This window comes from Silene latifolia, chromosome X (genome assembly GCF_048544455.1).
Source record: "Silene latifolia isolate original U9 population chromosome X, ASM4854445v1, whole genome shotgun sequence".
In the NCBI taxonomy this organism is placed as follows: domain Eukaryota; kingdom Viridiplantae; phylum Streptophyta; class Magnoliopsida; order Caryophyllales; family Caryophyllaceae; genus Silene; species Silene latifolia.
This window is the reverse complement of record NC_133537.1, coordinates 326,669,935-326,694,308: the sequence shown is the minus strand read 5'-3', so window position 1 is coordinate 326,694,308 and position 24,374 is coordinate 326,669,935. Positions and strand designations below refer to the sequence as shown.

At 33.9% G+C, this 24,374-nt stretch overlaps 3 long non-coding RNA genes across 3 annotated transcripts; 2 read left to right on the top strand and 1 right to left on the bottom strand.

Annotated features, from left to right (window-relative positions):
- Positions 1 to 7,503: 7,503 nt before the first annotated feature.
- On the bottom strand, positions 7,504 to 8,802 carry LOC141622064 (uncharacterized). Its single transcript, XR_012532857.1, has 4 exons — positions 8,713 to 8,802; positions 8,309 to 8,398; positions 8,083 to 8,197; positions 7,504 to 7,572 (listed from the first exon to the last, which is right to left on the bottom strand). It is a non-coding gene; the product is annotated as an uncharacterized LOC141622064 (long non-coding RNA).
- Positions 8,803 to 22,717: 13,915 nt separating this feature from the next.
- On the top strand, positions 22,718 to 23,272 carry LOC141622063 (uncharacterized). The gene is made up of 3 exons (XR_012532856.1): positions 22,718 to 22,825; positions 22,953 to 23,076; positions 23,174 to 23,272. It is a non-coding gene; the product is annotated as an uncharacterized LOC141622063 (long non-coding RNA).
- A 190-nt stretch (positions 23,273 to 23,462) lies between these two features.
- On the top strand, positions 23,463 to 24,062 carry LOC141622062 (uncharacterized). Its single transcript, XR_012532855.1, has 3 exons — positions 23,463 to 23,554; positions 23,657 to 23,773; positions 23,876 to 24,062. It is a non-coding gene; the product is annotated as an uncharacterized LOC141622062 (long non-coding RNA).
- Positions 24,063 to 24,374: the final 312 nt, after the last annotated feature.

Below are 24,374 nucleotides of genomic sequence, written 5' to 3'. Positions count from 1 at the left end.
CTCATCCATGTCTTGCTTTATTCGTTGCCCATGTTGTTTCGGGTTTTTAAATCGTTATGCTTAACTTGTTTAGGATATAGCAATTGATGGGATTTGGTTTCTTGCTTGAGGACAAGCAAGGGTTTAGCTTGGGGGAGTTTGATATGTTCATTTTATATACACTTTTACCCCTCATTTTAGCTCGGTTTCTATTGATATTTATACTTTAATTAGTGTATTTTTGAGCTAATCTCGTGTTCTAGGTGTATGGTTGTGTTTGTTATATTTTTGTAGGAATCTAAGCATTTGAAGGCTTTTTCCTATCATTTTATACACCAAGTTCACTAAGCTAAACAAGGCCAAAGATTGGACTAAGTATGTGAATATGGCTTGAGTTTTGCATGGAGAAATTTATGGATCAATATGTATAATGCAAAAGATGCCAACAATCAAGTCAAAGCCCAATGATCAAGTCCAAGTCAAGATGAAAAACTTAGGATTCCAACATGCATGGGATACTTTTTGGAGGCTCTAAAGATGAGAGATTAGGCATTTACCCGGGTGATTAAGGTGCATTAATGTATAAACTTTGGATTCCTCAAACAATTAAGAGAGGAATTAAGGGAAATCATCCGGAAACACATGACCCCGATCGGGGTTGCATGCTCGTTGGTTCTTACGTTTTCTCCTCCTCTCCTATAAATAGGAGAGGTATTCCTAGGTTTTATCCATCTCATTTTACGTCCAAGTTTACTACAATAAGCCTCAAGCATTATAAGTTTTCTCTCATTAGTTTTCATTTCAAGTTTAAGTTGTTTAAGCATTCCTTAGTTAATCTTTCAACATTTTGTATTTCAAGAGATTCTCAAGCATTTGTTATTCAATCTTTTGGTTATTAGTTGTTTGTTCTTCAATACAAGTCCTCCTTTATAAGGTATTTCTTATTACAAGTTTACAATTTACATCATTGCTTTAGTTATCACATAGTTACTATAGTCAAGTATTTCATATTTACTTAGCTTTGTTCTTTTCGCATGTTATATCAGTTAATTAGTATAATTCATATAACCATGTTCAACATTCCTTACAATTTAGTTTACATTTTACATCTTAGTATGAGTAGCTAAATTCTCTAGTCTAAAGGCTAGGGGAGCCATGCAAAATCAAACATATAATATGATTAAATAAAGTTCATAATAATATTGATCAATTGCTTCCATCACATGTTTGTTTTGTTACGCTTAATCTTTGATTATCGGCCGTAGTCGTAGATTGAAACTTGTTTATTCGTTCTAAAGTCGAGAGGCACGGAATTGAATTAGACTAAGCATGTGTGGTAGGACGACCTAGTCATGGACGAGAGTTTTTCTAGGACCCGGTCTATGGTTGATACTAATACCGTAAGGTGGGTATCTTTAAGCCTAAGTAATTGACAAGATTATTAGTATCAAGTTTATCATGTTCATATGTTTACCTTTGCATGAGTGACCCGAACCCTTTAGACTATCTTTTATCATATTATTTACATTGCATTCTTATTAATCACCAACCAAACAAACCAAACCCAAATCGTAATCGACCTTGATAAAAATCTACCCATAACAATTCACGACGTAATTCCCGTTTCCTTGTGTTCGACCCCTATTACTACATTAAATTGTGTCTAGGGAAATTATCTTTGCATAGGTACACGATAAAACCTATCAAAAGGTAATATACTTACATCTCTACGACTTCATTCTCATTCCCTTTTTCTTTCACTATTTAAGAGGAAACTTAATTTAACAACGATAATATTGCATAAAACAAATTTCACTATTTTGTTGGTTTATTCAGACTAATTACGGAGTTACTTTTTTTTATCATAGGGTCGATTCGTTAGAAAAAGATGACTATATGGAGAAGTAAAATATTAGGATAACTTAAATAACTATATATTGGAGACTAACTACAAGATTGACGACATCAACGTGAATGGCTAATTGCTTTTTTTTTCTTTTTTTTTTCAAATGTATATTTTATTTTGGTATTTGTTTATTTTTTTTCATCATTTTACCTTCGAAAAAATAGCAATATTCACCTACTTTGGCTTATTTAATTTATCGAGTTTGATCTTTATGTTAACATGTATGTAAATGTCCGTACTCTTAGTACGCAATCAATGATAACTTATTCATAAGGTGAGCTTACTATATGTTTTGATATTTTATAAAATTTCAATTACTAAAAACACTAGAAACATCACACTCAAAACAAAACATCCCGTGAATTTTACGGGGCATAAAACTAGTTATATTATTTAATTGCCAGGATAATGATTTCAGCAAAATATAACTTATTATCTTGCCCAAGGATTATTATTTGATTGCATATATTATTGTGCAAATTATAGTTACTGAAATTATTATAAGATATCAGAAAATGTAGATCATATCAGTAATTTTGCCCAAAAGTAACGTAAAATTTGATTGCCAAAAAATAAGTATGAAATCTTCAATCATTGCAAAAGAAAAAAAAAAAAAATTATTGTCAATCATTGTTATATTGCTACAAGTAAAAAATCCTTGATCATTGCCAAAATTTCGGGTTCATATATATCTTTCACTAATCAAAATATATAAAATCATTGTCAAAAAGAACATATCGTCAATCATGCCAACTATTGCACGTCATATAATATATCTTAAAAAAATATCTTCAAATTATCATTACTCATAAGATCATCCCCTATATACTAAAAGAATAGGAAAAGTTTTAAGTTTTCCCGCCTAACTCACATCCCTATTTACTAAATGAATAGGTCAATCTACGTTTTTTCCCGCCTAAAATATTATCTTCTAATTGGGCTTTTGACTTTTGCATTCTACTATGGGCTAAGTCTAATGTAAAAAATAATTCCCAAAAAATATTATGTATAACATTCTATTCTACTATGTGCTAAATGTAGATCATATCAATGATCTTACCCAAAAATAACGTAAAATTCGATTGCTATATATATTTTTTGATTGCCAGAAAATGTAGATCATATATTATATTATTTAAGGGTGTTGCTCATTCATGTACGGATTTTACTCATTCATGGACGTTAATGACCATAATACCCCTTTTATTTTAATGATTTCATTTTAATACCCTTATTTCATCTCTCTCCCCCTTCTTCATTTACTCTTTTCTCACCCTAACTATCACCACCCATCAACCACTATTCACCACCCTCACCGCCGCCTCCCTTGCACCACCGGCCGGTCTTGACGACCTCCTAAGTCCGAGTCTTTAAATAAATAAATAAAAATAGTAAAAATTACTAAAATAGTAAAAAAAAAAAAAAAAAAAAAAAAAAAGAAAAATCGGAAAACGGAAAAGTGAAATGCAGGAAGAAGTAACATGTTCATGTACTACGGCCACTACTACCATTAACGCCCAATACCAGCAAGGCGGCAACATTTCTGGCGGGCCACACCCCTCAATCCAAAGTCGGTTGACCTCCCTTCATCCCTACGCCGGCGACGATTAAAATAAACCCTGATTTAATTAATGTAAATCAATTCTTAATTTGATACAATATAATTAATTTAATTAAAAAGTACAATTATTACTTGATCGATACGAGAATTTTGTTAATATTTAAGGATCGATAATTTGTCAGTACTAATTATGGAGAAATAAAATTGATACTTTACTTTAATATCGGATGATAAAAAAAAGAACCTTCAATAATATAGAATTTCATAACTTTGAATTTATTCGTAACAATACTAAATGTAAATAAAATTAAAACAGATTATTCGTAACAATGCGAAACAACATAAATGAATTCTAAAATACTATCTTCTTGCAGCTTTTGCGTGCTCCACCACCTCTTATTTTTCTCTCTCTCCCACCCTTTGATGATGAGCATGGAGGTGGGGTCTCGAGGATAACTACGTCACTATCGTAGTCATTTTCATCATCCCTTACGATGATATTATCGATTTTTGGTGTCGCCGCCATCGAAATATCATCGTCAATTTTTGTCCAGTATAACTTGTCGAGGGGGGAGATTAGAGTTAAGAATATTGTACTCCTCCTCGTACATGTTTTTTAAAAGTATATTGGATGTTGATGCTACTCGATACATAGCTTTCGAAACTACGTCGTGGCCAACTTCCTTCAACATTTCTCGCATAAATAAGCGAAAAACGATTAGGTCACCAACATGTTGTTTGTTTGGTGTTGCCATTCTCACAAATTGTTTGCTAAAGAAATTAAGGTTTTGAGTAGGAGTAAAATGGAGATGAATGATAATAAAATGGAGGGTTTAAGGTTGTATTTATAACCTTTTTTTTCCCTATAATTTTATATTTCACTAAAAAATTTCCCTCCATTTTTTTCAATTTTCCATCTAAAATAGTATTATAAGAGTAAAAAAAATGAACACATAACACTTAAATATCAAATAATTTAGTTAAATAAATGTGTAGATGTGTCTTGAACAACTGGTTGAAGTGCTATATTTACACTAGAGATCGCAGGTTCAATACTCAATAGCAGTGACTCAAAGAAGAATCGAACTCTGGTATTAAGGAGAAGAGTATCAATATTCAAGGCAAGCATTGCAATCAATTGAGCAAGGGTATCAGCACACGCATTAAACTAAATTATAATCTATTTAGTTGTCTTAAACAATTACGTAAATTTTAGTAACGTTGAAATGATTATTCAAATGTACGTTCAACGTGCACGGTAACTCTTAATTCCCACATACCCGATCTGCCGATCATTCTATTATAATTAAATTAAATGCTTGCATTTCTCTTTATATCTCATAATATAATTAAACTCAATCGATCGCATTTAGTATTAACTTTCATAAAACAATTATTCTGTTATTGTTCCCGTTAAATTTAACACGGTTATCATTAAATCACATAAAATGATTACATTAATATTGTAACGTTCAATCAAGCACATTATCTTTGTACACCCTTAAACCGATAATTATTATTAACACGTTATATCGATCCCATTTAGCATTAAATTGCATATATTGATCATTTTATTACAATTACGCTCAAATTAGTACACTATCTCTTTTTGAATAACATAAAGCGATCATTTCAATCGTTCGCATTTCTCATTACGTTCATTTTCCTATCATATTTACGTTATGTATTATTTCGCGTAACCCTAAACCCTATTAATAAACCTAAACCCTAAAATTTTATAATTCCTTAAATCCTGCTTAAACCCTAAACCTTAAAACCTGAAACCAATAACCAATAACCTCTAAAACCCTATAATAAATTTTGAACGGGCAAATTTTAATCTGAAGTTAAAAACTAACATGAATATCGTATGAGTAAGATCACAAATGCTCGTATGGTTCGATTAATCATGTCATTGTATGTTTTACTAGCGTCAATTTGTAGTTAATAAGATTATATTTGTATAATTCAACTGGTAGTAACATTATTTTATCTTTATTAACGTCAATTTTTTACTCATAATAACGTAACACTTGTATTGGAGTACAATGATTTGTATGATTCGATTTGAAGACGAATGTTCATATAATTCTATCAACAATGTCAATATTTTGCTAATGTCAATTTTTAGTTAATACTTAATAATGTAATAGTTGTACATAGGGGTGTTATAGGAGTGTTAACGAGCCGAGCCGAGTGATGGTTCAAGTTAAACCACGCAAGTGAACGATGCGTGCGTTGCACTAGTAAGGGTCGAACACGAGGAGTTTGGGAGACTACTAATTGTTGTTATTCTTAAGTTTAGCTAAGTCAAAGGAAAAGGATTGTTTGGTAAATTAACTATGTAGGCTACACTGAATGACTAGCAATTTAAACTAAATAAGCAGCAACTAAATTCAAAGAGAAAACTAAGAGGAAAGATGTGTTACTCAAGATATAAAAGGACTAGGGCACGATTAGGCTACAAACATTCATGATTATCATGTTAATTCCGGCAAATAGTCATCTTGGGTACACAAGGCGGGGGAAAACGCCTCTAACTCGCCTATTGACTCCCTCCCGGGCTCACAATAGGACACTAGACCTACCGACTCAACTCCCTCTCGGGCTCATGACTCAGAATCTCCTATACAACATTCTAAGACCCTAGGAATGCGCGCCATCCCCAAGGTAGTCGATTTATGCTAGGATTCATTAAGTATACGATAAATTCCCGGCCTTCCCAACCCTTTTCCCAAAGGTGAAGGTCAAACCGGCACTAGTAGAAAAATATTTATTTGCGGCTCCAAAAAAAGGGCTTTTTGCGGCGTTTTTCATGTAGCAGCAAATGGCAGGGCCGCAAATAACAAAGTTATTTGCGGCGTTAAAAAAACGCCGCAAATAAATGGTTATTTGCGGCGTTTTTTTGAAAAAACGCCGCAAATAAATAGGCTATTTGAGGCGTTTTTTAAATAAAAACGCCGCAAATAGGTATTAAAAAAAAAAAATTTTTTTTTTTTTTTACAAAAAAAAATGATCTAAACAAATGATTTAAATATAATAACTATCAAATAGAATAACAATCTTACATTATTTTCATTCACACATCAAATAGAATAAAACACATACAAATACACAATATTTCAAAACTAATTACAATGGCACTAAAATATAAAATTAAAAAGTAACTCAAGTTTGATTCTAATCTCAAGCTTCTAAAACTTAAAAACAACAATTAATTCGATAGTATACTATGGCTAGAGCTTCATTCAACAAACAAGCTCTTATGTCACCTTTCCAAATGTTTCACCTGATTCTAATCTCAAGCTTTTACCTTCTTCCCATAGTTTCCTCTTGCATAAAAATAGTCAGAAGATTGAATCATCAAACTTTAATATCCATAATAACTAAGAAAATAGCTGTCAGATTGAATCGTCAAACTTTCATATCCATAACTAAGAAAAGAGCTGTAACATTTCAATTACTAAGTAGCATCAAATCATGGCTGTTTCAACTAGAATCTATCTTAACTGATGAAATTGGTGAATACCAAGTTACAGATTAGGTAGCAAGTCATGACATTAGATAAAAATCGACGCAATAACAACCAGAAGAACTTTTCTCATGCGTATGAGCTATGAAAAACTGAGCTATGAATTCTCCAGGAAAAAAAATTAAGAACAACCCCAATTACCAACCTTTGAAATGGAAAGACGAGGAAAGATGAGAAGTATGTTCACCTGCAGAGGAAAGACAAAGGGAGGGATGATTGTGGCTGAGCGACTTCATCAGCTGCATTGTGGACAAACGGGTGTATAAACAAACCCATCATTAAAAGTACTAAAATAACGAATTAATAAAAATCTCAGAAACCATATGCTCCATATAATGGATCATATGGTTACTGAAAATCTCAGAAACCCATCATTAGGCCATTTTTAGTCTGGTATTGTATACAGATTATAAAGTACGGATTATCATTTATGCTGCACTCGAATTTGTTCCATCGCTCTCAGTTAAACCATATTCAATCTAATAATAGAGCACATCACCACCACAAACATTTGATTTAAAGAGGGGAGGAACTTACTTTGCTGACTAATATGATTCGCAAGCACAACATAAAATGACCTTTAGATGAAATAACCTGCCAAAAAGAAAGAACAGGTAAAAAAACATTGAAGCAAGTTAAATAGAATCACAATGGCTAATTCAAAGAATCCTTGTACCGGACAGGATGGATTCTATACTCCTTACCTTTAAGGTTTGAAGAGCTGAGTTGTAGCTACTGTATAGTATAATGCAAAGGTACTTAATGTTGAAGAGTATGGAAGGGAAGCGATGAATCAAAACTACTCGTTAATAGTGGGCACAAAGAGTGCAGGATTGTAGTTTGTTTTTACTTGATTTATCTACGAATAAAATGCACCACACTTGTGTTAACTCAAATATGAAAACTTGACCTGGTTAACAGTAGGAACAAAAAGTGGGTGATACCATATAACTTTTGATCCGAAGGGGGTAGAAGGATGCCCCCCGCACGAGTAACAAATACAACATCAAAATAGAAGTCGGCGGGCCATATCCAACGGAAGTATATGTGCAACCTTTAGATATAACAACAAAAACGAGGGATAAATAAATTTCAAACTCTAACCTGTTGAAGAAGTGAAGTGGAGACAAAATTCTGAATGGTTATCCAATTGAAGACGTGAAGTGGAGACAGAATTCCAAAGGGTGATTATAATTAACATCTCAACCTCGGGTAAATCCTAGAAAAAGTAATACACTATGTCACTCTTATAAACATGTGATACAAATTTCAAAACAAAAAACGGGTCATATATGCAAAAAGTTAGTGAAATAGCCACATGAAACTTCACCTCACATAATGAAGGCAGTAGAAAAAATCTAAGCCTAGTAGCCGCTTTCTGTATCAGATTCACTTCCTTCAATCCATCTTCACTCTTTGCCTAAAACATAGTGAACCGTATAAATTTTAAAAAGAAAAGTGAGTTTGCGAACAACAATTGATCAGTTCCAACGCTTAAACAAAGAGCACAGTCATTGAAAACAACATTTTTACAAATGTCAAAGCACGATAGCAAATAGAGCGATAATTACAGCCTTGGCATTTTTCAGTGCAAGAAGCCAAAAATAGTTTTATATCTTTCAGACTTGCAGTATGAATGAGATGACATTGCTCAACCAAATACAAAACATGTACACAAATAAATATACGTAACTAATCAAATAAATACATGTTTGTTACCAAATGTGTGTTTACCTCGTCTTTAATCACAACATATTTCCGAGGCTGTATTTCAAAGTCTTTCGCTTCTATAAGGTCTCCATTTCAGACAAAATATAATTCTTCAATTTGCCTGCAAACATTATATATACACGATAAATTGACACAACCAAGCTGAAGACAAGCATACAGAGTCAATGGCCAGAACCAACAGTACAACTCATGGCAAACCTTAAGGAAACAGATACAGAGCCAACCGACAACCACAAAGACCCGCCTATCCAGAAATTCATTCCAAAACATAACATTAACACCAACCAACAATATTAGATACTCCCTATATGATATCAACAATTGAAAAAAATCTAGCTTTTACCCACAAATCTATCACTCTAATTCGCACATAAACAACCACCTTCAATCAAACCGGCCCATTTAACCAAGATCACCAGCAAAATCAAAGCTTTACCATCAATAGCAGCTAAACAAGATGTCATCAACTAACTACCATTCTACCAAGCTAATCACAAACAACATTAATGTAAACTTTACCAATTAAATTAGTACAATTACCAAGCTTAATTAATTTCAAATGCCATTTATCAAACAAATATAAACCCACCAAATTTAATTAGTAAAATTAAATTCACAAGTAATTACCTCCTGCGAGAATTCGCCGTAACGCGACGAAGGTCAACAATGGTGGAATTAACCGAAGAAGGAAGAACACCGAGATTAATACGCCATTTAACGCTTCTAAGTTCATCAAAACACGACGTCGTACAACTACCCAACATTGATTCCGGCATTTCCTCCGTAATTTCCGCCGTAGACATGATTTTCTGGTGAAATAATTAATACCCAATTGATCAAAACCCTCAATTAATATAATTTAACCTCGACGCCAATAATAACCTTAACTCTGGTTACAATCCAAAACCCCTAATTTTCACAAACCCTAATTTAATTACCATGTACCTCAATAATATGAAATTTCAATTGAAATAAACCCTAATTTAATACACCAACAATTCAAACTCAAAGATCAAAACTTTCAATTGAAATAAAACTAAGTTTACCCGAATTCTTGATCCAATTAGGGTACAAACCTAAAGAGGAAAGACGAGAAAACAGTTGTGCGCGGAAGTTAATGGCCCGTCGTAGTGCGCTGTGGAAGGTGGCGGTGGACAGTGGCGGCCACCTTGGTCGACCGTGAGGGATGAGGGGGAGAGTGAAGAAATAAGGGAGGGATTTGGGGTTATTTTGACGGTATGATTGGTGAATGGTTACTTGGTGAGTGAATGAGGGGAGTTTTTTCTTTTATACGGAGTATATTATTTATTTGCTGCGTTTGGTAAGAAACGCCTCATATAGATTCATTTGCTGCGTTTTTTTAATAAACGCCTCAAATAAACATTTATGTTTAAAAAAAATTAAATTCAGTATCTTTTTGCTGCGTCTCGACAAAAACGCCTCAAATGAAGAGCCGCAAATCAATGTTTTTCTACTAGTGCGGTTCCCAAAGGCACCCTCTTTAGGCTCTCCCTCCCGGGTTCAACCCAAATAGGCAAAGGATGTAAATAGGGGGTCAACTTAGGACCAAACCAATTCCCATTGGTGAACAAGGGTCATCAATCAACCAAATTCCCAAATTGCAACATTAACAAAATAAATCCTAAGGTAAACCCCACCAATTTCCCCTTAATGACTATTTAAATGGAATCAAGCATTTTAATCACTCATGTAAATGCCTAATCGCACCCTAGTAAGGGTACTACTCACTAATCATGGTCAATTTAGCAAGACAAGCAATAAAGGAGGCTACTTTAACAATAAACATGGTGATAATATGAATTTTATGATAGAGTATGTAAAGGTGATAAGAGATGATGGAAATCAACTAATAAGGCTAAGAGTAAATGAATCAACTCAAAAAGACCCAAGCTTTATCAAATCTATCAAAGTCTCAAGCTTTATATGAACAACTCCCATCAAAAGCATGAACAAAAAACAAGAGAGAGAGATTTTGACTAAACTATCAACAAACAACAAGTCTCAACAAATTCCAACAAAAGGAAATCCAACAATAACAAACAACAATAGGAAACAATTGAAGAACAAGGGAGAAAAGAGAAAAAGGAAAGAAGCAATACCAACTATTGAAAGGATGAACAATAAGGAAGATCAAGGTAAGAACAATAATAATAATCTTTGATTGATGAAGAATGATTGTCAAATTACTAGGGATTTGAGTTTCTCCTCTCTTAACCTTACAAATTTCTTCTCAAACTAGGATTAGATCCCTAATTTTTTGGGAAATCAAGTATTTATATCCCTTACAAAAAGTTAGGTGAGAATACCAAAGAAGACGAAAACAACTGCAGCCGAGGGAGTAAATTGTACCCGGGAGGGTACAATTATGCCCGGGCGGGTACAATTGTACCCTCCCGGGTAAAATGTCAAAATGGGCTAAAAAAACACTAAAAACGCCAAACGGGTGAGAGGTACCCGACCGGGTAAAGTTGTGCCCGGTCGGGTACAATCGTGCCCGGCTGTAATTTCTCATAGTTGCTTCCATTCTTTGAGTAAATTCCGCTCCAAGTTCCGTCCCTCTTAGATTTCCAAGCATGGTACCTACAAAAGGGTTCATAAGTACGGGAAAAATGCTCAAAAGAGGTATTACACTAAGCATGAGGGAAAAGAACTCGGACTAGGCTAATACTAACTAAATGAGTTCATAATGCTTGATTTATCAAGACAAAATGGGTCCAGGACATCAAAATATGGGGGTTAGAATGGTGTTATCACCGAGCTCGAGCTTGGCCTTGCTAGGCTTGTGCTCAAGCTTTGACCATATTTCGAGCAGAGCTCGAGTCGAGCTCGCACGACCCGAGCTTTGACCAAGCTTTGACCTAGCCGATTTCGAGTTACTCGCTAACTGTCTCATCTACTCGTCTCATTAATTAACACCCCTATTTGTACATTTCGATTAGTAACATTATTTTTTCTCTGCTAATTAATGTCAATTTTGTAGTAATAATAACGTAAGACTTGTAAGATTCGATTAATAACGTATAACTTGGAGCACGAAGATTTGTTCATTAGATTAATATTGTGAATTTTTCATCAATACCATTATATTTCTAGCATTTGGAGCATGTTCTCGCTTGTGTTACAGGATATTTTATTTTTGTGTAATTCTTTTTCATCTGTTGTTTGGTCGCATACGAGTCGTGAAAACAATAGTGTGGCTCACTCTTTAGCTCATCTTTTACCTAGAGTAGTTGGTAGAACCGTGTGGTCGGATGTTTTACCACCGGCTGCGAACAATGCGGTTTGTTTTTATTCTCGTTTAATGCAGTAAGGCCTTCGGGTTTTCCCTTCAAAAATAAAAATAAAAAAAATAACGTCAATTTTTTAATAATAACGTAAAATTAATAACGTTATTTATTTTCGCAGTACGTATTTTACCCATTACCGTATATTTTGTACAGAAGTTTCCATTTGTATACCCCTACCTCAAAAATCTCTAAAATTTTATTCCCTCGATTTCTAACCACATAACCTCTAAAATTAATCATTTTTTTTTAATTCTAAATGATGATTTAGATATAGAAAAAGCATCGACTTGTTAATTACAAATTACTAATCGAATTAATGAATTATTGTATGTGTTTTTAAGATTTGCTTTAAATATTTATTTAGGTTTTGGTTTCAATTGAGTGAAATTGGTTGTTGGATAGCCGCGGGTCAGCGGCGTGGAAGGTGAACGGTAGCGGTAAGTGCGGCGCATGAGTGGCCGACGGTAGGCGACATGGGTGGGTTAGAGAAGGCTGACGTGTGTTCTTTAGGTGTCGGGTTCGCCGACGAAGGGAATGAGGGGTGTGGGTCAGCGTGAAAGAGGGGGGAGGAGGATAACTGGGGTCGATGGTGAGGCCGGCTGATGACACCGGTGATGGGTGGCCGGCGTTGGGGCGGTGGTTGTTGGATTGTACTTAACTTGTACATGTTAATGTTTGGTGGTTTTTCTGGTAAGATTTTCTACACAATACAAAACAATTGGAAATGGCAGGGTTGGCAGGGTTATTGGCGGCTGACCGGAGGGCGACGGGATGGACGGATTATTCGTCGGCGTGAGAAGTCACCGGCGCCTGTAGGTGTTTAACGTCGAGGTGGAGGGAGTTCAACATATCGTGAAGTACAATTTTTGTTATTTGCAGGGTTAATGGCGAAAAACATGAGAATATGAGATAATGAAAAATAAAAAAAAGAAGGAAATAATTGCAAAATAAAAATAATAATATTTACCAAATTTGTTGAAAAATCTTATAACAAATTTTGAAAGTTTAAATTTTAAATTTGAATTCACTCTCAAAAGGTACAAAAAAAAATTGAAAATGATTCTATCTCAATTTCCACAGTCGCCAGTTTGCCACATGTCACGATGTTATACGCAGTGTATAGAAGATTCTATACACCATGTACGAAAAGGCTACGGTTACACTCAGTGTATAGAATCTTCTCTATACTGCGAGTAACATAATAACATGTGGCGATTGTGGGTATGAAATAAAATCTTTCTTAAGTTTAGTTTTATTATATTTTGGGAGCCAAAATGCTAAAAATCAAATTCAAAATGCTAAAAATCATAATCTTTTTAAGTTAGGTAAGGTATTATTTTTTGGATTATTTCATAGGAATAATCCATCCTATGGGTGTCCTGCAAATATCACTCCATCTTATTCGTAATTCTAATTAAATCCATCCTATCAACCATTCTTCCCGTAACAAACTTACTAAAAATTATGACCTGTTATCTTAGGTAACCTTCCCTATCCACCATTTTTCGACTAATTTTCTTCCTTTTTCTTGGGACACCATAATCAATAACTTGATAAACAAAATTCACAAAAGAAAAAGAACATCCATTGACCCAACAACTTCTTCCTTTCTCTAATAAACCCAACATCAACTAACGATCCTTTTCCCTTGTTATTTGTTAAGCTTGTTATTACTAATACAGTTCGCAGAATTAATCGCAGCATTACCACCAACAAATCTATGATTAAGGAAGATGAAATGAGAGGAATTAGGAGCAGGGGTAGAATAGCAATTGTTGTCAGATCTTGGAGAAGTGAGAACGAGGTCGATCTCATGGTGGAGGTTGGTAGTGGAGGTGGTGATGTCGGCGGCGGAGGTGGCGATGGTTGTGTTGGTGGGGCTTTTGAAGGAGGGCGCGCGCCAGGTGACGGAGGTGGAGAAACGAGGACTGTTATTGACTAATTGAGGAAGTGGGGTACCGACTCCGCCATTGTTGTCGATTGAGCTGCTTTGTTTGTGCTGGTATCCCAAAAGATGATGACGGTGAAGATGCGAGAGTGACGAAGATATTGGTGATTGGTTGATCAAGTTATTGATTATGGTGGCAGTGGCGGTGGCGGTGGTGCTGAGGTGGCGGAATATGGTTTCTACTTTCTATAGGGTAGATTGAGGTGTTATGGTATAGTGTTCGTTGTAGTTAACCTGAAAATAACAACGGTGACCAGTTGTTCAGGTTGCCCATCTCCTTAGATTTTTTTATTATTTCATGTTTTGCGTTTTTTTCCCAAATAACAAAGTGAACACTTACCAATTCGTCGACGCTATTAATATCGAATCAAACTCGCTATGAATATCTTCGACATTATTAGTTTGTATGTAATCTAATAAAATTGATTCGTTGGCGTTATTAATATCTCCATGCCCAATTGACAAACTTATCTGTGATTATTTTTTAAGGATAAAGGGATGTTCCTTTAATCAATTGCAATATAAACATAGCAAAATTGTGAGGCTTAGTTATAAATCAGCACATTCTGCAATGGAGCACATAATGATCGTAGCAAAGTTAACTATAACAATCCAATTTACAGCAAAGTTCAATAGCAAAGTACACATTCTGCTGATGGTAGAAAAAAATTGATTTTTTTTTTCTTCAATGTAAATGTATCGATTTAAGTGTTTTTTTTTTTTTTTTTTTTTTTTTTTTAAAGCAAAGTAACCTATAAATTTATGATAATAAATTGCTTTTTTTTGTTACATATGATAATCAATATCAATCAATCAATCAATCAATCAATATATATACTTAAAAGAGGAACTTTTGAAGCGATATCATTGGCTATAGCTTTTGTTCAATAAAATATGTATATAAAAAATAATTTGTTTAATAAATTTCATATAAAAAAATACATTAAAATAATAATATAAGATGCATTGGTAAAGTCTTCTATAATTTTATGCTAAACAATTAAGTATTCAGATAAAGTCCAGGCTCTTCTCGGTCAAATAGGATGCATATTGTCCAGGTCAAATAGGATGCATATTGTCCAACTCTATTCACTTCTTTGATTTGATTTTAATTAATAATAATAGACTTCTAATAGACCAAGGGTATCTTCACCTATATATATTGATTTCATGATTGGTCGAGCAGCACAATTATTTGCTTGCACATATTCATTGATGTTTTGGCTCTTTTATTTTTCTGCGATTCGTTATTTTTATCTATCATATGTGGTGGTACGAATTGTATTGTAATTTATTGGTTTGTCGGGTTGATATCTTTAACTCTAATGTCTTGCAAGTATAAAGGATTCGCTTATGCTTAATTAGTTTTTCTCATATGTCGTCTATGTCAAAAATAGAAAATAAAGTGTACGCTACAAAGTTGGGTAAGATTTTAGTTTTTACAAAGATTAGTAATGTTAGTGTATTTCTTATGTTCTCAACAAGGCAATTGTTGTTTTTTCTAATTTTTAGCTTAACTATAAGCCTTGAGTTTGAGTCCGTGTAATGCAATAGTATATTAAATAAATCATAGGAGGAAGAGCTTTATAACTCTTACGGTCTTTCTCAATAGAACTAAATCGAGTGATATACACACACGTAAAAGAAAAAGTACGGCAGGTAAGTTTTGTAGGAGTAGGAAACAACTACTACTATTGTCTATATAGCTATAATCATCATATTTTTTCCAAACATTGTTTTCGTTATGCATTCTGAAATGATGAATTTTAGTTATTCTGTTTCTTATTTATTTGTGTGACTTTATTTTAATTACTTATCAATCTTCACCACGTAAATTTAATTCCAATGATTAGTATAAAAATATACATTAAAATAATGTAGGAGTCTCCTAATGCAATAAGGGTACGACAACTACAAAACAGCAAAAAATAAAAAGATTATAAGTTATGCTAAAAAACCTAATAATAATAATAATAATAATAAAATAATAATAATAATAATAATAATAATAATAATAATAATAATAATAATAATAATAATAATGTAAATATTAAAACTAAGATGCGATACATGTTGATGACTCAAAATGCAAATGACCCAACCCGATAATGAAGCAATATGAACCTTAACCGACCAGAACCTGTAGTGGACCTGATACATAGTTTACTTTCTTCATACTTTTCGAACGATTATAGAATTCTATATGTTTACAGTTAATATACTCCATATTTGATCTGTCAAACAGTAGTAGTTTAGTTTCATAATACATCTTGGACATGATAAATTTTGACAACAATTGTTAGAGATTGTCATGAAAGCTACGTCGAGTGAGACTAGCTTGAATTTGAACACAAAACAAGATGCAAATCAAATGGCAAAATAATAATATGTTTATACAATAATTTTAGGCATATATTCTGCTTGGACTTAAATTCTATAAAGGCTGGATTGTTTATTCACAGTTAAATTTTTCATGAACATACGAGGAGACCATGTCTTGAATTAAGTGGGAGGGCAAGTGGGAAGAGGCTGAGAATCCTGTAAGAGGGTTATTTGAAGATAACGTCACAAGGAAGACTCTTTGTAAGGATACCGTCACAAGGAAGACTCTTTGTAAGAAAGATTTTTTGTACAAATTGTGACTTTCAATTCCTTGACTATTTATGAAGTGATCCAAGTGTTTTTCACTAGAAATAGAAAATCAAGAAAAAGCCAAGAGAAAGCATTCGTTTTTTAGCTTGAGATTTACAAATAATTTTGTTTTTTAGAAAAAAGGAAATTGAAAATCAAAAGTTGGAGTAGTGCAGTTGTTTGCATTTGCTTCAGGACGACTAACAAGTTTGGTAAATCCCAAAATAGATGTTAATGTAGTAATTGATTTGTTTTGGAGTTAAGAGATTGAATAGGTAACATTAGGGAAATAATGGAAGAAGAACTCGAAATTAATTATTAAGACCTTTTCTCCGATTTATATGTCACTGATTTATTCGTTTATTGCGTATTCTCAATGATTAATACTATAAACTCAAAAGTCGAGCTACAAATAGTTACATATTATTAAAAATAAAGTCAATTGTGTAGCATGCAGTCTCGAAACGGGTAATTTAACACCCAATTAGATTCCAAAAATTACATATTAACGGAAATTTATTTGGACTATTGTTTTAAACAAGTTCAACACGCACCAAACATGTTACAAAATATTTTATTCTAAAAGAGCCAGCAACACAGTCGTACTCTTCCTTAGGGTTAATCAAACAAAGTATGCGAAACATGGATAATTAAGTACGTAGTCACTATAAAAGACTGTCTTTTAAAAACACAACTTCTTGAAAATGCTCAAAAGCAACTGTTAAGATATAACCCGGGCAACGCCCGGGCTTGAACACTAGTATATATATATAAAAGAGGCTTTTTTCAGGCAATTCTAGAGTCTCCAACTATTCTAAAACACCTAAATAATTTTAAATTAAATTAATAAATTAATATTATTAAAACTAAATCTTAAAATTAAACTATTCTAAAACACCTAAATAATTTTAAATTAAATTAATATTATTAAAACTAAATCTTAAAATTATTTTAAAAGTTAAAAATAAATCTTAAAAGATAGAGAATTTGATAAGATGTCATATTTTAGTGAGATAGAATTCTAACTACCACTTTTGTTCAATAAAGATGAATAAATTATGTTTACGATCAATTTAGTATTAATTACTCCCTAAAAGATAAAGATAAAGAAATACAGTACTTGGTAAGTATCAAAGAGTTCATGTTTGAATGGAATAATAACCATTAATTAATTTGACTATGAGATAGAAATTTGCTTCTACGTTCTCTAATATATATGTGCGGAATGTGCCCCTACTATATTTGACCTGCTAAGAAATTTTGTATTCTTTCCCCTCCCTACAGTTTAGCTAATGGGTGTTGATTTTCGTAGTACACATATTACTCATTATAGTACACATTTAACAATTTTACCCTTGTCATTTACCATCTATCTTGTACTGCTTTCAAGAGGAAAACTTTGAAAATGAAATCCCAAATTCACGTACTACACATTACCACCACCGCCTCCTACCTTTCAACCACCCCCTACCACCCTCACCAGACCTTGCCTCCTCCGAAGAACACCACCAGCCGACCGCCACCACCCATTCCTTATCCCGCCAGCCCCAACTCCCTCTTGCTCTCACCATCCCCTACGTACCCACTGCTCCTACAGCGACACCCTTGCTGCGGGCCTGCGGCCTCCTACCAGCGGCGCCGCCCCTTCAGTCATCCCTATTGCAGCGGCCAACACTAGCGTATCACTTCCAACCACCACCAAACCCTAATTAATCGAAAATCGCATAATACTCTGACGAACCATCAATTATTGATTGAAATTATGGGGAAAAAAACCAACTTGTTCAATGATTTACAATTAATAGATAGATTAAATATGTTTTTATGTACAAATTTTTATTCATTATTGAATAAATTGATTTATTTGAGAAGTTGGATAGGGAAGAACTGGGAGAAATTAATTTTGTGCATTTTCTTAGTCAAACAAGTAAAGGGTATCAAATGGAAAGTATTGGGTAAAATGTACTAAGACGAGTAAAAAACGTACTGCGAAAATAAATTGCGATTTTTTTTTATCGTGTTATCCCCTCCCCACGTCACTATTAGCTTATTTATTATTTGTATTATATTAAGTTGCAGCAAACATGTTTTATATTGGCTTCTAATCTTTTTCGTCAATTGAATTATTGTATAGTTTGTGAATTTGAGTGATTTTGTTTGCTTTTCTTTTCAGGTATACGAGGACTAACAATTTCATCTTATTTACGAAACACTAAAATTCTTATTATTGTATGTTATCTTTTTCGTCAATTGAATTATTGTATAGATGATAATATTCAGTTTCATATGGGGCGGATCAAGGCCCGTATTGATTCGCACTACAAGAAAACAAGAAAAAGGCGACACACATGCTACAGTCGCCAATTTGGCGACAGGAAAAAAAACGCGGGCGACCACAACCCGTCGCCAATTTGGCGACTATACCTTTTTATCCAAAAATCCGTATGAAATCCCAGGGCGACGCAATATTATCCAAATTGGCGACGAAAATACCGCCAAATTGGCGACCATTACCTGTCAGCAATTTGGCGACCAAAAACGGTCGCCAATCGTCTGTATATTTTTTTTTTGCTTGTTTCTTCACCCCGTCCCCTTCATTCACTCTAACATCAACTTAAAAAAAAAAAACGCCCAGAAATCCGACGACCCGACGCCACCACCAATACAACGACCACCGGACGCCACCACTCGCCGCCGCCATCCGCACACTACATTACTACCGACCCTTTGTTTTTAATAAAGGTTTGTTTTCGACTCAAATCGATTTAATTACTTCAATCCTTCATATTTTGTTTAAGTTGTGATGCTTATTTAGTATCTAGTTGTAATTTATACATTAGTGATGCTTATTATTGTATGTAGTTGTAATTTAATTAGCATTTTTGTTAATTAATTTGAGTTAGGGTTAGAAATTGGGGGTTTTTGTTAAATTAGTAATGTGATTTGATTAGGGGATGTAATTGAAGGTAATCTTGATAATATTAGTATTATTGAAGGTAGTAACTTAGTTTTAGTAATATTGAAGTAGTATTGTTGAAGGTAGTATAGTTTTATGAAGGTAGTATAATGTTAGGATTGTATAAATTTGCCTTATAATTAACCAAATTAAGTTAGAATGATTTAATTAGCATTTTTGTTAATTAATTTGAGTTAGGGTTAGAAATTAGCATTTTTGACAACTTGTATAATTAACCAAATTAATTAAGTTAGAATGATTTAATTAGCATTTTTGTTAATTAATTTGAGTTAGGGTTAGAAATTGGGGGTTTTTGTTAAATTAGTAATGTGATTTGATTAGGGGATGTAATTGAAGGTAATCTTGATAATATTAGTATTATTGAAGGTAGTAACTTAGTTTTAGTAATATTGAAGTAGTATTGTTGAAGGTAGTATAGTTTTATGAAGGTAGTATAATGTTAGGATTGTATAAATTTGCCTTATAATTAACCAAATTAAGTTAGAATGATTTAATTAGCATTTTTGTTAATTAATTTGAGTTAGGGTTAGAAATTAGCATTTTTGACAACTTGTATAATTAACCAAATTAATTAAGTTAGAATGATTTAATTAGCATTTTTGTTAATTAATTAGCATTTTTCTTGATAGAATGAGCATGATGTATAAATTTGTTAAATTAGTAATGTCATTTAATTAGGGGATTGTATAAATTTGCCTTATAATTTTGACAACTTGTTTAATATATAATGACCTAGTACCCCTTCAAGAATTACTCATTAGGAGCAATTCTTGAATAGTCCCCATTTTGGGATCGTCTTTGCGTTCAAGTCACTTAGGTAGTAAACACATAGTTGTGATTTTATTAATGAGAAAAGAATTTGGTTGCAAATTTCTCCAATGTTCTCTGAATACATATGTGGAATATGTATCTTTTCCACATTGTGTATTTGGAGAACTAAGGGGAATTCTTTGCCGAAATTTTTTTCTCATTAATAATTCACAAATGTGTGTTTGCTAGTGACTTGAAACGTACATTGATGGGTTTAGGTTGGAGTGATAAGGACCCAATTGAAATCTTGAAATTAGCATAAAATGGAGGATGAGATAACCATTGCTTTTTTTGTTGAAATTAAATATTATTATTTAAAATGGTTAGTTTGCTATATATTGCTTATAGATTAAAATGAAGAGATCTCGAACGTAGCTTGGATGTACGAAGAAAGAGTAGATAAGAAGAAACGTCCTATCGCTAGATTTGTAAAGGGAGTTCGTGGATTTATTGAATTTGCTAGATGTCAAGATTCATATGATTTGGAACAACATAAACTTAGGTGTCCTTGTACTAAATGTAAAAACTTAAAATATTTATTTGACATTGAAGTAGAAGAGCATCTTGTTACAAATGGTTTTTTTCCAAACTACTACAATTGGATCTCCCATGGAGAAAAATATTATCCCGAAGAGCCTCAAATCCAACAAAATGAGAACCCATATAGAGAAATGGTACTTGATGCCTTTCAATCTAATGATTTCATTAATGACGACCGTGTACCAATGATTGATGAAGAACAACCAAACCCAAGAGCAAAAGCCTTTTTTGACATGCTAAGTGCTTCCGAAAAAACCTTATATGAGGGGAGTAGAATGACATTGTTACAAGTTGCATCCAGGATAGTTTCTTTAAAATGTGAGTATAATATGCCATTTAAAGCCGTTGATAGTATTGCTACGTTGGTTGAGGATGTTATACCCGATAATAATGTTATGACCCGAAATTTCTATAATACCAAGAAAGTGGTCAAAGGTCTTCAACTTCCACATGAAAAGATTGATGCATGTCCTAAAGGATGTATGCTTTTTTGGAAAGATGATGCTTTGCTTGACAAATGTAAGAAATGTCAAAGGGATAGATATGAGACAAGTGAAGGAAATATTGTTTTGAAGGGGAAGAAGGGTAATAAAAGGAGTGGAAAGAGAAAGAAACCAATATCAAAAAACACATTAATTTATTTTCCATTAGCTCCTAGACTTCAAAGAATGTATGCCACGAAAAATCTTGCCAACCAAATGAGATGGCACAAAGAAAATCCTCGTACACCAGGAAAGATGTGTCATCCGAGTGACGGGAGGAGTGGAAGCGTTTTGATAGGTTATATCCCGATTTTGCCGAGGAACCTCGCAATGTGAGACTTGGCTTGTGTACGGATGGGTTTGACCCTTTTGGCCGATTTGGTAGAAAGTACTCGTGTTGGCCCGTAATGACCACGCCCGTACAACTTACCTCCTTGGCTTTGTCTCGAAAAGACAATTTATTTTCCTCTCTTTACTTATTCCGGTCCGATAACCCAAAAACCATCTGGATGTTTATTTACAACCGTTGGTGGAGGAACTGAAGTATTTGTGGGAAGTTGGTGTAGAAACATTTGATGTGTCGAAGAAGCAAAATTTCCAACTAAGAGCTTCATTGTTATGGACTATAAATGATTTTCCCGCATATGGTATGCTATCAGGATGGGCAACCGCTGGGCGAAAGGCATGTCCTTATTGCATGGATAGGAGTAAAGCATTTTATCTTCCTAATTCCAAAAAAATTAGTTGGTTTGATTGTCATAGATGCTTCTTACCGGATGGACATATTCATAGAGAGAACAAGAAATCTTTCTTAAAAGGTAAGGAGGTGCGTGACAATGCTCCGGTTCGACTCCAAGGGGATGAGATATGGGAGGTTATACGTGATTTGCCAACAACTGTCGATGGGACTGAAGAAGAGTTTAAAGAGTTGAAAAAGAAAAAAATGGTTGGTTTAAAAGAAGTATTTTTTGGGAGCTTCCCTACTGGAAAACAATGTTGATCAGACACAATTTGGATGTGATGCACATAGAGAAGAACTTCTTTGAGTTACTTATTCATACGATTATGGATGTAAAAGGAAAGACACGTGAAGATGAGGATGATGGTGATGATGAGTAAGAGAAGGTATTGAAAGTATACATATCAAAATTTGGAAACAATTATTAGCGTTTTATTTTTTTGTATCTTATAATAATTATCCTGTAATATTTGCTAACACTTTTTAATCAATTGTAGTACACATGGCTCGTGGAGGAGGTAGGCAGCGCGGAGGCTATAGTGAGGGAGGTAGTAGCTCCCAGGAGCGGGAGGAGGAGGACGTTGACCGTTCTACTACGGAGGTGAGTGAGGAGGAGGAGGAGGAGGTTGGTGTACCCCGACATACTGACGGCAGGATGATCCTTGATCCGAATGGTCTATGGTAATTTTTTATTCATTCTATTTTGTAATTTTTTTATTTAGTAATAAATGACTTTTTTTAGACATATGTTAATTATACATTATTTTTTATTCCTATATAATTATGTTTTTAACATGTTTGATTTCAGGTTTAGAAGTCAAACAGTTGTTCGTGGTGTGACTAATAGCACCCAAGAGAACATGACACACGGCGTTACTTGTTGGAGTAACGCTAGTGATGAAGATAAGGAGATGTGGTTCAACAACTTCCGGGTATCTATTTATAAAATATATATTATTAAATATAATTTATTTATTCTTTTTACCTTATTATTAATTTGTTTCTCATCTATGTGTTTACTTTTTGTAGCGTGTGTTCTATTGGTCAACCGACCTTGAGCGCCTAGTTTGGCAAAGGTATAATGACATTGGCAAGAAGAGGCTAAGGGACAACATGTATAAGGTGTCTAAGAGGAAGAAGGCGCCATCTTTCATGAAAGGTATTTAGTTTCTTTTAATACCCGTAATTAGTTAAAATTCATTACATATTTTGAAAATATATTAATTAATAATTGTTATTTTATTGATTACAGTTCGTCATATGAGGAATATACCAAGTACCGGAAGTCCCGAGTTCAAGGAAGCATCGGCCCGGAACAAGATCAACAGGAAAGGAGGAGATAAGGACGCGGAACTTGAGCCTACTCATTATGGAGGGTCTCAATCTTTTCATGATCGTGTGGTGTTAGATGTAAGTTATTTGTCTTAGCTTTTAATTTAATAGTCTTCTAATTTAATTAGTCTCATTAATTATCATGTTTGAGTAACAATTTCCTTGTTTTTTTTCCGGAAGACCAAGAAGAATAAGGGTAAGGTACCCACGATTGTTGATCTCTTTGTTGACACTCACGCAAAGAAGACAAGCAAGGGCAAGTTGATCTTCGCGAAGGAAAAAGATCAACAGTTATATGTAAGTGTCAAAAAATAAAAATTTCTTAGCTTTTTAAAGTATATGTTTTATCAATTTTTAGATAAGTAACCTCTAACCATTAATGTTTTATCAATTTTTTAGGAACAATTCCTTGTCCGTAGGAAGAACAACCCGGAAATTGATGACAATGAGCTATGGTTTGATCTTGTTGAGGGGTTCCAAAGAGGAGATGTGTATGGAGCCGGGTCGGCAAAGGAGATTTTCTACCCTCCTACAAGAAGAAGAGGGTCAATTTCCTCCCAACAACAACCTTATACCCCAAGTGTCGTGAGTGTGCTCCAAGCTCAATTAGCCGCCGGGAGAGCGGGATGCCGAGAGGGAGAGGCGGGATGCCGAGAGAGATCTTTGAAATTCGGAGGATGAAGGAGGAAATGGACCGGATGAACTCCTTCTTCGCCAATTGCAACACTGGGTGGCGCCCGCAACCAAAGGATCCTAGAGATCCTAATTATGGAGGTGGTAGTGGAGCGGGAGCAAGTTTCCCTGTTATGTAGTTTTTTAGAAAACATGTTATTCCCGGATAATGTTAGATGACCAAAACTCGTAGAACTCGTAGTTGTGTGTATGGAACATGATTTTC